Source organism: Neodiprion lecontei, chromosome 1, assembly GCF_021901455.1.
Source record: "Neodiprion lecontei isolate iyNeoLeco1 chromosome 1, iyNeoLeco1.1, whole genome shotgun sequence".
In the NCBI taxonomy this organism is placed as follows: Eukaryota; Metazoa; Arthropoda; class Insecta; order Hymenoptera; family Diprionidae; genus Neodiprion; species Neodiprion lecontei.
In genome coordinates this window covers 14,225,662-14,241,236 of record NC_060260.1, presented here as the reverse complement: position 1 = coordinate 14,241,236, position 15,575 = coordinate 14,225,662, and the positions used below count along the sequence as shown (strand labels likewise).

At 41.2% G+C, this 15,575-nt stretch overlaps 1 protein-coding gene and 1 long non-coding RNA gene across 4 annotated transcripts in view; one reads left to right on the top strand and one right to left on the bottom strand.

The window, feature by feature from the left end:
* The window catches only part of LOC124294004 (protein Star-like), a 113,137-nt gene that overhangs the window by 40,082 nt on the left and 57,480 nt on the right, over window positions 1–15,575 (top strand). The window lies entirely within an intron of this gene.
* Window positions 13,814–14,913, bottom strand: LOC124294006. The gene is made up of 3 exons (XR_006903893.1): window positions 14,700–14,913; window positions 14,059–14,246; window positions 13,814–13,982 (listed from the first exon to the last, which is right to left on the bottom strand). It is a non-coding gene; the product is annotated as an uncharacterized LOC124294006 (long non-coding RNA).

Below are 15,575 nucleotides of genomic sequence, written 5' to 3'. Positions count from 1 at the left end.
CCAAGGCAATGCAGGCTCAAATAAACATTTAAACGGGAACATCGCCCGCGGGGAAAACGCGCCCGCGAGCAATGCAAACAACTAGCGTTCCGATCTTCAAGTCATATCCTCATAACAGCTTCAGCTGACCCTCCACTAATTTCGATCGACACCCCCGAGCTAATAAAAATATCTACATTTATTATTGACACCGGTGCAGACGTCAACTTGCTCAAAGAAAGTTCCGTTACGCCCCTCGTACGACGAACAACCGACGAACGTTTGACGCTGACTGGTATAACAGACAAAAAGACGCAAACTATCGCAAAAACGGAAATAATTTTTGATAATAAATCCCATACCTTTCACTTGGTCCCTGACTCGTTTCCGATTCCGCACGACGGCATCTTAGGCCAGCCCTTCTTACGAAAAGAGAAAGCAACTATTTCTTTCAACTCAAACTCGTTGATGCTTGGATCCTCATTGCCAATCCACTTCAGTAAATTCGAGGAACCCTCGTCAGCACCCGAAAAAACGCGCGTAATTACAATACAGGCCCGTACCGTGAAAGCCATCCCACTAATAGTTGCGAACCCAGACACTAAAGTAGGTTACCTTAAACGCATCGATTTAGGCAACAATGTTCTATGTGGTGAAGCGTTAGTTGAAAACCAGAACGGCATCGCTTACTCGCACGCGTTCAATTGTAACGAATCTGCCGTAGAGATAAGACCCCCAACAGTAACCCTAGACGAGTTCGACGAGCCACTAAGTACAGTCATGCCCAACGCTACGCCCACTGCATCGAGTAACCACCACAGCGATGCCCGCGCCAAAACCCTCGTTTCGCACCCAGGCCCTCTCCTCAGCAACTCATTAGTCTTTCTGCCGCCAAGCGTACATTGCGACCGACTAATAATCCCCCCTCCTATCCCATCCAGTCCACTGACCTCACGCAAGTGCAATCCGATCCTCCTATCCCTGACGACAGTACACCCTGTCCCGGTGCCGCAACAGTGCTCTTGACTGACAGTAGGTCAGAAAGATTGGACGTCCTAAAGAGCAGCTTACATCTTGATCATTTGAATGAGACCGAAAAACAATCTATATTTAACCTCGTAACAGAATTTAACCATCTCTTTTATCTCCCAGGTGATAAATTAGGCCACACCAATTTATCTCATCAGACTATCCCCACGACGGACAATACGCCTATTCATACCAAACAATACCGTTTTCCCAAAATTCACAAAGACGAAATCGAATCCCAAGTTGATAAACTACTCAAGCAAAATCTTATTAAACATTCCTCATCTCCGTATAATTCCCCGGTGTGGATCGTTCCAAAAAAACCGGATAGTGACGGCAATAAACGATGGCGTATGGTAATCGACTACAGAAAACTTAACGAAAAAACAGTCGGCGACGCATACCCCATGCCCGATATCACGGAAATCCTTGACCAGCTTGGCTCAGCTAAATACTTTTCCACATTCGACCTTGCTTCCGGGTTCCACCAAATTCCCATGCATCCGGATCACAGCACGAAAACTGCATTTTCGACACCTAGAGGCCATTATGAATTCTCTCGTATGCCCTTCGGACTAAAGAACGCCCCCGCCACGTTTCAAAGGCTCATGGACCAAGTCCTCCTAGGTCTACAAGGCAACGAAATGTTCGTATATTTAGATGACATAGTTATTTACGCTCGAAACTTGCAAGAACATGAAATTAAATTTCGGAAACTAATGAAGCGACTAACCGCTGCTGGTTTAACTCTACAGCCAGACAAGTGCGAATTCTTGCACAAGGAAGTCGTTTACCTCGGACACCTCATAACTGAGTCAGGAGTAAAACCTGACCCTGGTAAATTAATAGCTGTAAAAGAGTATCCTGTCCCCAAAAGTCCCAAAAACGTTAGACAGTTCCTTGGCCTTTTAGGTTATTACCGAAGATTTGTTCCAAATTTTGGAAAAATTGCTAAATGCCTTAACAATTTAACGAAGAAGGATACCCCTTTCATCTGGACGTCCGAACACCAGTCTGCCTTTGAAACCTTACGCGATTGTTTATGCAAAGAACCAATTCTACAACACCCGGACTTCAACAAACCATTAACGCTCACTACAGACGCGTCAAAATTCGCGATAGGTGCAGTTCTCAGTCAAGATAAAGACGGTGCCGACCTACCGGTAGCATACGCATCCCGAGCCCTCAAGCCCTCTGAATTAAACTACTCGGTACCTGATAAAGAATTCTTAGCCGCCTACTGGAGTATGAATCACTTCCGCCCCTACATCTATGGTCAGAAGTTCACTTTAATAACAGACCACGAGCCACTCAAATGGGTAAAAAGCGTCAAGAAACCTAATTCCCGTTTATTACGATGGAGCTTAGAGCTGGCAGAGTACGACTTCGATACGAAATACAAGTCCGGAAAATCTAATACCAACGCTGATGCTCTGTCCAGGAACGCACCGCCCGACATCGCTTAAATTCTTCCTATAGATGCAAAACGCCCCCGTCCAACGACTGAAGCCTCTAGCGATAAACCAAAAAAACGCACTAAAAAGACTCATCAGTACCCCAGACGCCCTCGACAGACCACAGACGAGTCCACCAACTCAGCTCCGCTGAAACACCCTAAAATCTCACAACCCTTTAAGATGATATACTCCTCTGATTCCTCTGATTCCTCTGATCTCTCCGACGATGAGTTCAGCGATGAAGAAACTCCGTTGCTCAAACCCCCCCTCGTTACCCCGGTACTGATCCCAGTACATCGCCAACCCAAACGCCATCGCGAAACAAATTCTTCAACAAATCCTGGGCCTCATAAAAGACCATACCTGAGCTATTTTTCAGATTCTTCCCTTAGCTCGGATGACTTACAGACCCCAGAAACTGAACCAGGAACCGATGACTTTTGTCCAGCCACCGATTTACCGGGCCCTTCTTATAGCGATTTCCTCATAGAAAGCGAAACTTTTTCTCTCATGCGTAATAGACGTATCAAAGAAATAAAAGCTGACCTATTACAGCAAAAGGATGACTTGGCTCATTGCATATCGGCTGACTGCCAAATGTCAAAAGGAATCGCTTCAGAACTGACAGAACGTAAATTCATAAATCGCGAACAACTTAGAGAATTCGACCCGACTGTGACTGACGTTATTTCTGTGGTACATGGAAACCGGAAAATCTATAACCTAGTTACAAAGCCCAAATACAGTGACAAACCTTTGCCCCATGTTTTTTTTGACACCTTGGTTAACTTTAGGAAAACCTTGCAAGAAGATGGCGTAACATCCGTCTCGATACCATTGATAGGTTGCGGACGCGACAAATTAGAATGGAGCGCGGTACGCAGAATGATCCATTATGTTTTTAAAAATTCGAAAATAAGAATCACCGTTTGCCGCCTCGACTCTCCGCTTCCTGCCACCGCGCGCCCCTGCATTACACCCCCACCCGTTTATACTAACCTCCCTGACCCTGTCCCTTCCACATCTGGATTACCCCCCCCCCCCCCCCCCCCGCCGCCATCTGCGAAAGGAATCGGAACGTCCGACTAAACCTGCAGCACCTCGTCCGATTCCACCTCCACCCCCACCCACTGACGTCATCATGCCCCCACCTGTCGGGCCTCCGCGTCTCGCTAGGAGATACCCCCCCCGCCACTTTCAGGCCGACGAACCCTTCCTTACACTCCTGTTCCCCTCCCCCCTCGCCCCTCCCGCCCACCTCTGATAACGACGACAGTTCCGACTTGCTCACGGACGCTGAATACTATACGTGCACTCAACAATTCGACTCCCATATGGAAATTACTGACCATAACCATGACAGTGCTCTCAACACTAACGATGATCAAATTAATGACCCTTACGGTTTCGCATATTTTATTGACAACTTGGACGACATACCAGTATCGGACAATGTCAAAGATACCAATGATGGACTTTTGATGCTGAAAACCAACTATGCGCACTTCATATCGACAGACTGCGCTTGGATCAAGGGTATACCAGCCCAACTTGCCGGCGAGAATATGGTTGACCCAAAAATAGTAATGAGGCCTCGTCCGCGAAAATTTGATATCATTGAATCTAAGCACAATAGTCGACGTATTTTCACCCTAGTATTGAAAACAAAAGGCTCAGATAAAAGCAATCTATACGATATCTTCAAGCTATTGTCCAAACTGAAAACGGCTTTAGCCGATTCAAACCTAAAGTCTCTTGCCCTTCCGATAACCGATGACAATTTAGACGCTCTCGATCCTCGCGTTATCCGAAAACTTCTATCCTATATTTTCGCAGACTTAGAAATTCAAATCATCCTTTGTCGAAACACGACTGTCATCCCAGACGAATGTTTACAAAAAGAAATAATTAGAGAATGCCACGAATCGTTGATCGGCGGTCATCAAGGTGTCACTAAAATATACAACCGCATTAGACAAAAGTATTTTTGGCCCCGTGTGAAAGAACAAATCCAAGATTCCATAAGAACTTGCGAGAGTTGCCAAAGAAAAAAATTGGTCAGAGTAAAAACCAAATTGCCAATGATGATAACGGACACGCCTGCCGATGCATTCGACAAAGTGGCATTAGATATTGTTGGTCCTTCACCCCTTACTAAATCGAACAACAAATATCTTTTGACGATACAATGCAATTTGACAAAATTCATGCACGCCATCCCTTTACCTGATGCCACCGCCAAAACTATAGGCGCAGCATTCGCCAAAGAATACATTACACGTTACGGTGCTCCTCGAGCAATACTTACAGACCAAGGACAGAATTTTATGAGCACAGTCATCAAACAACTTTGTAAACTTTTCAAAATTAAGCAAATACGAACCACAGCTTACCGCCCACAGTCTAACGGATCGCTAAAACGCAGTCACCTTGTTCTCACTGAGCACATCAAACACTACACGGATGCTGGTAAAGACTGGGACGATTACATCCGCTTTGCAATTTTTTGTTATAACACCGCGAAGCACGAAGGTACTAACTTCACCCCCCATCAACTAATTTTTGGCCCCCAAGCCAGACTCCCAACAGATGCGAACCCTGCCAGCGCGTATACTCGTTCCTACGATTCCTTCCTTCTAGACTTAATCGCTAATCTATCCAGCATACGAAAACACGCCGCGTCCAACCTACAACAAGCAAAGCATCGTTCCAAGACGTATTACGACCGTAATGTCAACAGCCAAAATTTCGAAGCAGGTCAAAAGGTCTATCTACTGAATGAAACCCGATCCAAATTCGACGACCACTATAAAGGAGTGTATACGATTAAACGTATAATTGACAATATTAACGCTGAAATTTGGATTACCCCGCGAAAAACTAAAATCGTCCATTTCAATAAATTGAAATTGGCACACTTAACCGACTAATTGACCTGGACCGACGCTTGAACGAATACGAACTTGACCTGTCCAGTTTAGTAGACGCTATCCCCTTCGCCCAAAAAGGTATTGTCCAGCCTAAAATTCTATCACCAGAACAAATTATTTCCAGCCTTAAACATATCTCTCACCCGCGTCGTACAAAACCCCAAATTCCCACGCGCCATGCCATCCACTACCCGCACCTAGAAATAATACCATTTCCCGATGACCTGCCTACTCGCTCTTCGTCGCTGCTCCGGACCCAATCGGTAATTGAAATGACGGAACTAGGCATACCTAAGCCGCGTAAATTGCTCCCCGAGCAAAGCCCTAACGATAGCTCCGAATCACTCGAAGTCTGGCGCTAAGCCCTCCGCTATTAGCAATTATATTCTTTCATTGCCTTATTCTGCCCATAATAATCTGCAGCCATAATATAATCATCAGCACGTTGCATAAGTTTCGTTTATAACATACACAATATCTATCATATATACAATATCTATCATATGTACCACCACATTTGTAAGATGTCATTTGGAAATTTTTTTTTATTCAAATGTACACCAACCCACTTAAACGCGCACTAACATCTAGGCGCTAGATTTTAAGACCTTTCTTTGTAATAGTCTGTAAGTGAGTCACTACGTTTCATGGCATTCCGCTTCCTTCCGAACATCCTATTTCGTACCCTCACCGAATGTTCTTCCCCAAGGGGGGGCGTGTTACGTCCTCCAGACTTCATATTCCTTTCCCACGCTCTTAGTTACTTTACGCTCTATAGTCTACTCTTATCGTTCGCGAGTTAGCAGGTACTCCTGTAACTCGCGGCTAGCTTGCCTGCTACATCCCGCAAAACCAGGCAGATCCATCCCAGCGCTCAAGCAAGACACCTATCCCTCTAAACCAAGACCATACCTTTTTCCCTTGACCGACTCCGTTGCATTGACCACTAATAAACAATCATATACTTTAAATCGTTTACCTTCCCTTAATACCGATCCCTTTCTATCCCATTCACTTCCTGCATTGGGAGTAGTAGCACGCGAGTGCATAGTCGACGTGAACGGACCCTACAATAGCCAAATAACACCTTGGCTGGGCGTGAAGTAAGCTCCGATTACCGCTCATCGGAGCCTACGCAATCTACCCCGTAACAACCGGAAAGTAAAACTTTTTTCAAAAATTCCTCTCGAAAGCTAACAAAAAACTACAACTTTTATGTCGAATCATTTTTTTTCGGTTATTTCAAGTTTCCGAGATATATTCAATGAAAAAAAACGGCAATTTCTCAAGTAATGAATTAAAAAATCTGAAAAAATTCACATAGAGTACCTTTTAGTAGTACTTTGATATAACCAATTATGGGGCAGATCTGAGATGGTCGAAAAAAAAGTGGCCGAGTTGACGGAGAATCTCTCATATGTGGATGACATAATCACTGCGGTCCCTTTACGCTATCTGTCTTTAACCATTTCCACCCGCGATTACAATTAATTTCTGAAGTAGAGTGCCATCGTCAGATTAGTTTTTTGGATGTTCTAATCATTAATGATAACCAGCTTATCAAGACTGACTGGTTCCATAAGGTCACTTGGTCACGAAGGTACCTAAATTTTCGTTCTGACCATCCCAGATCATACAAGATTGGAACGATTTATTGTCTGGTTGATAGAGCGATTAGACTATCTAGTATTGAATTTCATCACAAAAATTTGTCCTTGATTCACCATGAACTACGTAATAACGACTATCCAACTCCGCTTCTTAGCAAACTTATACATAGTAAATACAATTCCATTTCGTCTGTGATCAGTTCCAACAACAATAATGGTGTATCTGTTGCATAAGTTAATATAAAAAACTTTGTTTCTATCCCGTATGTTGCTGGCCTGTTCAAGTCTCTCAACAGAATTTTCTCTAAATATAATATCCAGTTTTTGGGTAAAAATGCAAATGATTTATCCTCTATGTTTGACTCTGGAAAGGGTCTAGTACCCTTGGATATGCGCTCTTGTGTAGTCTACAAAATTCCTTGCAACCAATGCAACATGTCCTACATAGGTCAAACAAGTAGGCAACTACATACGAGAATAACTGAACATAAACGTAATATACATGAGCATGATGATAATTATACAGCGCTGACTAGACACGCTATCGATTTTGGTCACACATTTAATTATTCTCCAGCCAGCATTTTAGATGTCGAACCAATGTTTTACAAAAGGTTATTGTTAGAAATGTGCAATATTGTTGCACATCTCAATTCTGTCAATCGATGACAAGATATCGAACATCTGAGAACTGTTTACACCTCTGTGATATATCAAATATAACTATTAATTACCGACTGAGCTTGCTCTTGATTTTACCTTCCTAACATTTTCTTACATCTATTTAACTCGTTGAATCTGTGCTTGCTCTGATAATGATTGAAGTCGTTCTCCTTTCATTACATTCGAGACGATTCACATGTTCAAAAGTGAGCTAGTCTCGGAATTTGTCGTTTGCGTGATTTTATTCAAATTTACCAACCAAGATGAATGCTTGGGAGTTTCGCATCGCAGTAGTTGTGTTTTTGTAAAATGAACATTTTTAGTTTTTTCGATTATTCGACCGTTTATTTATTACTACTACTTGTTGTTTCTTGTTCTTCAAAAATTGAAAGTGCCATGTCATCATCAGGTAATTTCTCTTAATAATATTAGCACAATCAGCTTTGCTTATCACATAAGTCTTCTACATATTAATTTTGTGATAATTAATTGTATTTCATAATTTTTTTCTCTTCGTGACGGATGTTCTTAAATAAATTGTTCTGAGGAGGGCCCCCATCCGGGCTGCAACGTTAACACAAAAAAACTGTTTTTGTTATGCCCTTCATATTCAAAAATAATATTTACGCAACAATTTACCGAGGTCGAGAAATCGTTTTCATCATTAATTAATTGTGTCTTTTAGTACACAATAATTTTAATATTTTGAAAGTTGTTACTATTAACACATTTATTTCTTTGTTCGTAAAAGAGACGAATAACCGCCACAAGTAATGAGAATAGAAGTGTTTATTTTTGTACTCAACGGTGCACCGTTGCGAGAATTCGGAAAAATTTCGATGTGCAAATTTTAACAACAATATTTAGGAAAAAACAATTTGCATGTTGTTGCGTGTATTTGTTGTGCTTGACATTAGTGTGAGGTATGAACTCTAGCGCTCATGGAAGAAGGTTGCGATTTGCGTACCCTTCCGTGACCGTGTGTATGTGTGTCACGAGAATTAGCGGATCAGCTGTCCTCGGTGTCAGTCTTCGAGTGTACGTCTATCGCGATACATCGCTGTGTATCGTCTAGTCACTCCGTATTTATATAAAATAAATTCTATTTTCTGTTCGCGTTTCACGCATCTATATAACGTGTGCAACATTTCTTTATAGAACGTCTCCTCTCGCGTGTTATCAAGGTTACAACTTTATATCGTAACAGGTTGGGAGTCGAGCGACGGTTTTCTGCGAGACGCAAGCCGTGATAGTCGGCCATGTTGTCAAAACGTTCGCGAAGTCGAGATCGAGTTTGAAGTTACAAAGAACAGTTGTAAAATGCCTGACGATATTTCTGTGAGAATTGTAACGAAGTTTGATGGAAGGAATTTTTTCGCGTGGAAATTCCAATTCAAGGCACTTCTAGTGGCGTATGGCATCGATGATGTGGTATTAGGAGTACGTGTAAAGCCGAGTTACACGCAGGCGGAAGAAAACGCGAGAAAGCAATCGATCAAGGACAATGCAAAGGCGATGGTTATTATATCATCTTCGCTTGAGGTTGATCAACTCGAGGGTCCTCTGGTTTGCGAAACGGCGAGGGAGATATGGACGAAATTGTCGGCCATCCATGAGCAAAATTCGACGACAAATCGGCTCCTGTTGACGCAGAAATTTCACCAGTACTCAATGAGCGTAGGCGATACCGTTTCGCAGCATATAACGAAAGTGCAGAATATGGCGAGGCAACTGACGGATCTTGGCGAGAACGTATCGGACGTTATCATAATGGCGAAGATTTTGGCGGCATTGACGTCGAAATTCAGTACGCTACAGATTGCGTGGGACAACGTGGACCCTACGAGACAAACGCTGAACAATCTGCGAGAACATCTATTATTAACGAGGAGATACGTTTGAACGCGGAGAGTGACAGCGCGATGGCATTGGCGGTGATGAGGATCAGCGGCGAAAAGGCCGGTAGCTCACAGAGGAAGGGAGACTTCAGAAACAAAGGCGTCAAGAAAAATGGTCGTGAGAAGAAGAAGAAAGACATCGAGTGTTACTGTTGGCAGGAGAAAGAACATTTTTGCAACAGTGTGCGTGAAATTCAATTTTACACCTCGATATTCGGGGTGTAAAATACTACTTTTTTCAACACTGTGCGTAAAAATCAATTTTACACCTTGCGGGCGTAAAATATAAAATTCGTTTTTTTACGTTCAAACATCCTAATGATACAGAGGAAAGAAAATTAGAGGGCCCTAAAATTCGGGCGTAAAATAATAACTGTAATTTCTTACGCCTGCATTTGAAAATTAAGTTCATAATCGATTGGACACTTCAAATCCTACCTTACCGACTCTACCATTAATATGCCCATGAGTGCGTGTGTCACCCGCTTCCATGCGTAACCATATAATCAGTCCCGCTTTGATTATCCACGATACAACACGTGCCCAATCTTTCCATATAATCGTTAGTATAAAATGAGTGATAGTGACTCTATTCCGGACGGTATTTTGGCAGCAGCTGAAGATGCGGTGAGCCAATTGCTTCCAGATAAATCGAAGATTATTTACCGTGTGTGTTACGATGATTTTCGAAAGTGGATGAAAAATAACAAAACAAACTCTTTCGATGAAAAAGTGTTTTTGGCATACTTTCACGGACTTTCACAAAACTTTGTATCTTCGACTCTATGGTCGAAATATTCAATGTTGAAAACAATTTTGAACATTGAACATACCATAGACATCAGCAGCTACAATAAGTTGCAAGCTTACTTGAAAAAATTGCAAAAAAGCCAAAGTTTTTTCACCAGCTGAAATAAAAACATTTCTAGAAGAAGCTTCTGACAAATAATTTTTGGCTACAAAGGTAAGTTTTCAAATTTTCGTGTAAAAAAGAAAAGAAAAGAAAACATTCAATTACGGTGAATGAATATTTACGTTATCCGTAGGCTACTCTTATTCTTGGCATACATGGGGCATGCACAGATCAAGAGCTTTATGGTTTGACTATGGATAATATTAAACTACACGACGTCTATCTCGTTGCGACAATACCCAATACGAAAACACATTCACCAAGAACCTTCGTGCTCGAAGGTAAATTACCACAAGATCGTGACCGACTACATGCTAAAGACCGAAACATACACCAATAACAAAACTTTTCATCGGTTACCGCAACGGCAAGTGCTGTAATCAACCAATGAGGAAGAATTTAATCGGTGGCATGCCGAAAAAAATTGCCACATGGTTAGAGTTAGAAAATCCTGAATTGTATACAGGATACAGTTTTAGGCGTTCTTCGGCCACTCTGCTCGTAGATTCGGGAGCTGACATCACGACGTTGAAAAGACATGGTGGATGGAAATCCACGCAAGTAGCCGAAGGGTACATCGAAAATTCCGTGAATAACAAAAGAAAAATTGGAAAACAACTAACAGATGCGATTGATGAAGACTCTGATGAAAGTTCCAAGAAAAAATCAAAAAAACAAACTACCGTTATAACAGTTACCAAAAAAACGGTCCAAATAAAAGGTTAATACAAGCATCGAATTATGTTTCAACGGTTATGTAATTATGTTCGACTATAAGTCAAATAAATTTGTTAATTTTCATAATTTTTATACTTTGATTGTTAATTGTCAAAAGATTATTTGACATGGATTTGTTAATTTTTATAATTTTTATAATTTGATTGTTAATCGACAAAAGATTATTAAACATAAATTTAATGATTTTTTAAACCATCCGATTTATAAACAAAAGTTCTGAAAACGATATTCTGATAAGATTCCATAATGTATCGATGTGATAAATGTTCAGAATAAAAAATGAATTACGTTTTTTGAACTAAAAAATTTGAACTGAAATATTTTACGTGAATAGAAAGTTTTCGTCTCTTAAGCACCCGATGTAAGAATGTATGTAAGGAATGTTTACATGTTGGAATCTTACGCTTCTGATGGGAAGCACGTAAGACGGTCAAAGACCGTCTAATAATTGAAATGCGGATATGCATTATCATTAGTTACGAGACAATTCATTGTTGAAGATATAAATTTGATGAATTGGTGAATTCGAAAAATTAACGACGGAGCCAGGAATCGAACATGGTATCTAGAGATGCTTGACCGGAGCCTTACTCCACTAGACCACCTAGCCGCCCTGACTCTGATGTCGTTAATTCCTCTCATCACCAGTTAGTTCAAATTTGTATGTGTGAATAGAAAGTTTAGATAGAAAAATTTGAACTAAACTGGTGATGAGAAGAATTAACGACAATAGAGTCAGGGCGGCTAGGTGGTCTAGTGGAGTAAGGCTCCGGTCAAGCATCTCTAGATACCAGGTTCGATTCCTGACTCCGTCGTTAATTTTTCGAATTCACCAGTTCATCAAATTTATATCTTCAACAATGAAATATTTTACGTTGAGAGGGACTTCGCCCCCCTCGACCCTCCGGCGGGGGCTTCGCCCCTAGACCCCACCGCGCAGCAAAGTGGTCTGTCAAAGGTCGGCTTTTCCAAGATCTTTGGACACGGGGACTACATTACTAATATTTGACCGAATTTTCCGCACACTGTTGTAAAAAATATCGTATGCGCCACAGGCGTACGATTTACCCCCTCGTGTGATCGGCGCAGCCCTCGGGCCAGCTTTGCCGGCCCTCGCGCGCGGCGATCAGCACTCAGGTGTAAAACCGTCATTTACGCCCTAGGCACATAATATACTATTTGCGCGGAATTGCCCAACGCGAAGAAGCACCAGCAAAGGTGACCGTGATAAAGACGAGTCGCGAAGTAGTCCAGACGAATAAGCTATAAAATTGACTGAAAAATATATGTGGAAATTTTGAACATTTTGAAAATTCACAGCTCGTTAACAACTTCGACTCCTAGCTGGAAATTTTCAGCGTTGTTTGGGGATAGAATGAAGTATATTCCCTGAAGATTTCAAGCGATTTCGAGTTGATAGAAAAAAGTTACAGCTATCTGAACACAGCGATTTTTCAGAAATCAGTTAATTTTGCGAGGCCGTATATAAAAAGGAACGTGGTAATTAATAATAATTCGTGTAGGTAGTGATAAAGTATACCTAGACGAAAAATTTTAGCGGTCGATTGGCCGTCTACTTGGAAAATTCTTGACTTGGCAGCGTTTCAAATTTATACGAAATTTTGCTAGAATAGTAGTTCATGAAAAGGGTCCTAATTAAACTGGATCTTGCTTTGGAGTAAAAAACTATTTTTTTCTTAAAAATACAAGGTCAACGAAGGGGAATGCCGTTTGATTTGAGTCTTCAAGTCCCATAGAGCTCCCATGAAAAAATCGTGAAAATAACTAAAAAATTGAATTATTAAAAACTTCAAAAGTTTCCACTATTAAATGAAGACACCTTACAAGGGATTGCGCCTCTATCTCATTTTCGCAGTCCTCATTTCCTTGTATTTCTCGCGACAAATCATCTACGAAATCAAAGTCTTGCCGACGCACAGGCGGACCACTGTACAGTGTCTCGCATTTTAGTTTAAATTATTACTCGATTCTGGATACGTATTCGCGATTGGAGCGTTTGTGTACTTCGAGATCCATGGAGGCGGAACCCTCGTGTCAAGTACTTTAAACGAGTTTGGATTGTTATTATTATTTCGCTGGTAATTCGCACGTGAGTTACCATATCCTGTGTGATTGTCGTATCTTTCCCGTTGAGCTCTCCCCCCTTCGTAATATTTTTTTTGATAACCCGAACCGCGTATATTGATTTGTTTCACCGATTGATTTTGATGACGATTATCTCCGTTATTGTAATACGATTTATTTTCGCGAGATTTTTCTCTCTCTTTCTGAATAGCGTCGAGGCTCCCGAGAATTTGACCTATCGCGGCCCCATCGCTACAATCAACCATGACTAAATTCTCTCTGACCCAGAGTGGATATTGCTATGTTATGTTATAGTATACTTCATATTCCATGATTTGAGGTATAAAAAATCGCGCTTCTTTGACTTGACGATAATAATAGGTCTATAAGGATTCATTTAGTGCGTAATATCGTCGATCGTTCCATTTATTTTTCAATTGAACTCGTATAGGGACAGAATAAAACTCTTCCAAAAAGATTCTTTTAAATTGCTCGTAATCAATCTCATCTGCTTTAGTCTCGAACCATAAACTCGCTCTTCCCTCCAGCGACTGCTCTATCACCACTATTTTTCTTTCATTTGATATATTTTTTATTTTAAAAAATCTGTCCACCTCCTCCAAGAACTCTACCGGATTTCTATCGACCTGATCGTGAAATTTCGGAATTTTAAGATCAACCTGAAAGTTTTGTACATTACTTATAATTGCCGTTATTTCCTCAGCACTCGTTGAACGTTGACCTTGATTAGCAGACCTTTGTTGTTGTGCGGTCTCTCGGGCGCTAAGCTCATTGCGTAGCTTCTCAAGCTCGCGCCGTTGTCGATCCAAATCCGCTCGTTCATCTTCCATCTCCCTACGCCGGGTTGTGTCGTTCTCTCTCTCCTCTGGTATTATCGGCATGTTTTTTTTTTTTGTAGGATATTCTTCGATCTCTCGTCTAATCTATAATTCAAAAATGTTTGTTTCGATTTTCGACCGGACTGTGTCATATATGTCCTATCTTCCTTTGCCATACACTACCGACAACGACCGATTTTGTTTACACTTTAATTTTATATCGAGCCTATTAGTTGGGCGCCAAATGTAAGAAATCTTCGTTTAATGATTACTATTTAATATTCTCACTATACATATGTATATATATATATACGTGTATATTTCAATGAATGACCCCAACGAGATGCGGATATCATTAGTCAAAACCCTCGAGTTATTATTTTATTTCTCACATTATTTCGCTCTGAAACACTGAAGAATAACTAAATAACAAAATACAGAACCATCTGGTCTTCCGAAAGAAGAATTACATTTCGTCTAAATATTTTACTCCCTTTATAGACCCTCTCATTCACCCCGCACCCTTTCACAACATTGCATTGGATTTCGTGGTCTTACAAAATGGCTCCTTTTACTCATCTAGTGTTGTTGGTTAGATGATTCCCCGTTGGCTCTTTCGGTATCTCTGGGGTGATGATGTCTGTTGGTTAGATATATATTTCGTCGACAATGGTCGCTGGCCAAACCACCGATCCCGACGATGTTCGTTGAATCTGGTCACGTTCCCTTGGACTAGGCGGAGAGAGACGAGATCTTGCGAAGTCACAGATGTCGTTCGGCTGGTGTCCCCGGAGCGAAAGAGGTCGATTTATTCCATGATCCGTCCCACTTGGAATCGATAATTTCGAAAGGGAGGGGCGGGCTCGCGACATGCGCCTTCAGCCCCCATCGCCATCATGATCAACTGATACTACTTTCCCGCCTAAGCATCGCAAGCGCGCTTGGAGGGCCGGGAATTTTTAAACCTCGTCTGTAATCTTACGAACTTCATATCGCAACACATGTAAAGTTCCTACTTTATTTGAATGTGAATAATAGTTTCTTGTCCTCGATAATTTTGAAGTAAATATTTTTCTTGGAAATGAAGGTCAGTAATGACAACTAAAAGATTCTTTACATTTCGGCTCGGGTGGGGGCCCTCCTCAGAACGATTATATATTTACAGAACCATCTGTCACGACAAAAGAATAATAGGTAACACGAGTGAATTGCTTGAAATTAATCTTGTATAGACAATTATGAGACAAACAAAGACAACCTGTGCCGATATAACTGAAAAGAAATTACCTAGTAATAACCTGGAATTTTTCAAATTTGATGAACAACATGATGAAAACAATAATTAAAATTAAATTAGACTAAAAAACTAATGTTAATTTGAAAAAAAAGAGGGATACGAAACCCCACGCATTCATCTCAGTCAATAAATTAATT